Below are 2,500 nucleotides of genomic sequence, written 5' to 3'. Positions count from 1 at the left end.
CACTGTGTCCACTCACACTGTGTCCACTCACACTACGTCCACTCACACTGCGTCCACTCACACTGTGTCCACTCACACTGCGTCCACTCACACTGTGTCCACTCACACTACATCCACTCACACTGCGTCCACTCACACTGCGTCCACTCACACTGCCTCTTGACTCCACCTCACACTGCGTCCACTCACACTGCGTCCACTCATACTGCCTCTTGACTCCACCTCACACTGCGTCCACCCCACACTGCATCTACTCACACTGCGTCCACTCACACTGCGTCCACTCACACTGTGTCCACTCACACTACATCCACTCACACTGCGTCCACTCACAGTGTCCACTCACACTGCGTCCACTCACACTACATCCACTCACACTGCGTCCACTCACAGTGTCCACTCACACTGCGTCCACTCACACTGCGTCCACTCACACTGCCTCATGACTCCACCCCACACTGTATCCAGTCCTGTAGTGTTAATGCAGCAGCAGCTGTAGAGAGACCTCGAGGCAGGCTGTGGAAGGGAAGGTGTGAGGGATGTGACAGATGTGATCATAAAAGAGTCCACAAGCTGCTTAACCAGCCACATCCTCATTGTTCCCAAACAAAATGGGGCTCTTTAGTGCTGTAATGGATTCACCAGGCCTCAGAATCTGAGATCTACTCTACAGCGTGACTGAACGATATGATCAGGCTCCTGGACAACACAGAAGGTAGAGTCCAGTCTCCTCACAAACCAAACATCTCACCAACATCTGGAGGACTGAAGGACAGAGAGGAGGTCAGTGATGTTCATACTGGGTAGATCCTTCACAACAATAGCTGCTACCAAGTGTAATAAGTATATAAATACACTGTGTGTGTGTGTGTGTGTGTGTGTGTGTGTGTGTGTGTGTGTGTGTGTGCGTTACAGTAAAATCCTGAGTGACAGGAAGACGAGTCACCATCATCTCCCTGAAGTTGATTATTTTCCTCTAACAGCACGACCTTGAGTGTTTTTTCGTTAAAGAGCCCATACCTTCTGAGAGGATGAGGAGTAAAAGTCTGAGGTTCATCTTCTGCTCTGATGATATAACTTCAGGTGTTCTCAGTCTGTGTGCGTATATATAAAGGAGAGAGAGAGAGAGAGAGTGTGTGTGTGTGTGTGTGTGTGTAGGAGAGAGAGTGTGTGTGTGTGTGTGTGTGTGTGTAGGAGAGAGAGTGTGTGTGTGTGTGTGTGTAGGAGAGAGAGTGTGTGTGTGTGTAGGAGAGAGAGAGTGTGTGTGTGTGTGTGTGTAGGAGAGAGAGTGTGTGTGTGTGTGTGTGTGTGTAGGAGAGAGAGTGTGTGTGTGTGTGTGTGTGTGTGTGTGTAGGAGAGAGAGAATGTGTGTGTGTAGGAGAGAGAATGTGTGTGTGTGTGTGTGTAGGAGAGAGAATGTGTGTGTGTGTGTGTGTGTGTGTGTAGGAGAGAGAGTGTGTGTGTGTGTAGGAGAGAGAGTGTGTGTGTGTGTGTGTGTAGGAGAGAGTGTGTGTGTGTGTGTGTGTGTGTAGGAGAGAGAGTGTGTGTGTGTGTGTGTGTAGGAGAGAGTGTGTGTGTGTGTGTGTGTGTAGGAGAGAGAGTGTGTGTGTGTGTAGGAGAGAGAGAGTGTGTGTGTGTGTGTGTAGGAGAGAGAGTGTGTGTGTGTGTGTGTGTGTAGGAGAGAGAGAGTGTGTGTGTGTGTGTGTGTGTGTGTAGGAGAGAGAGAATGTGTGTGTGTGTGTGTGTAGGAGAGAGAGAATGTGTGTGTGTGTGTAGGAGAGAGTGTGTGTGTGTGTGTGTGTGTGTAGGAGAGAGAGAGAGTGTGTGTGTGTGTGTGTGTGTGTGTGTGTAGGAGAGAGAGTGTGTGTGTGTGTGTGTGTAGGAGAGAGAATCTGTGTGTGTGTGTGTGTGTGTGTGTGTAGGAGAGAGAGAATGTGTGTGTGTAGGAGAGAGAATGTGTGTGTGTGTGTGTGTAGGAGAGAGAATGTGTGTGTGTGTGTTTTCTCATTTGTGTAATAATTCTGCTAAGCACAAAATGTGCTAAGTAGCACCAATAATTCTGATTCCCTACACTCAATGGTGTGTGTGTGTGTGTGTGTGTGTGTGTGTGTGTGTGTTTCAATGTGTCGCTGTGTGTGTTTTGTGGCCTTCCATGTGTAAAATTAAAGATGTGACAGTGGCTTTAAGCTTGCTCATTTAACATGGCATGCATGAAGACCCTGGGCCACACACACACACACACACACACACACTCACACAATGACTGCACTGATCTCAGCAGCTCGTCCTGACTGTGTGACAAAAATCCTTCTTAAGAGCTTAACCCTCTGACCACACACACACACACACACACACAGTTTGTATTAGCTGAAGTCAAGCAGTATTAGACCCAATTTCTGTTTATTTAAATTCCAGATTCATTCAAACCCAAACCCAGGAGTCCACCGTCTTCACTCTGTAGTGTTAGAGGAACCATCTGAAGATCTAAAACCCAGGAGAA

The 2,500-nt window shown here is 48.1% G+C and overlaps 1 protein-coding gene across 2 annotated transcripts in view; it reads right to left on the bottom strand.

The window, feature by feature from the left end:
• Positions 1–2,500, bottom strand: part of si:dkey-215k6.1 (transmembrane protein 132D) — a 220,081-nt gene that overhangs the window by 76,642 nt on the left and 140,939 nt on the right. The gene's annotated exons all lie outside the window — the stretch shown is intronic.

The sequence above is a fragment of the Hemibagrus wyckioides genome, linkage group LG22 (genome assembly GCF_019097595.1).
Source record: "Hemibagrus wyckioides isolate EC202008001 linkage group LG22, SWU_Hwy_1.0, whole genome shotgun sequence".
Taxonomy (NCBI): Eukaryota; Metazoa; Chordata; class Actinopteri; order Siluriformes; family Bagridae; genus Hemibagrus; species Hemibagrus wyckioides.
This window is presented reverse-complemented; position numbering and strand designations above follow the sequence as displayed.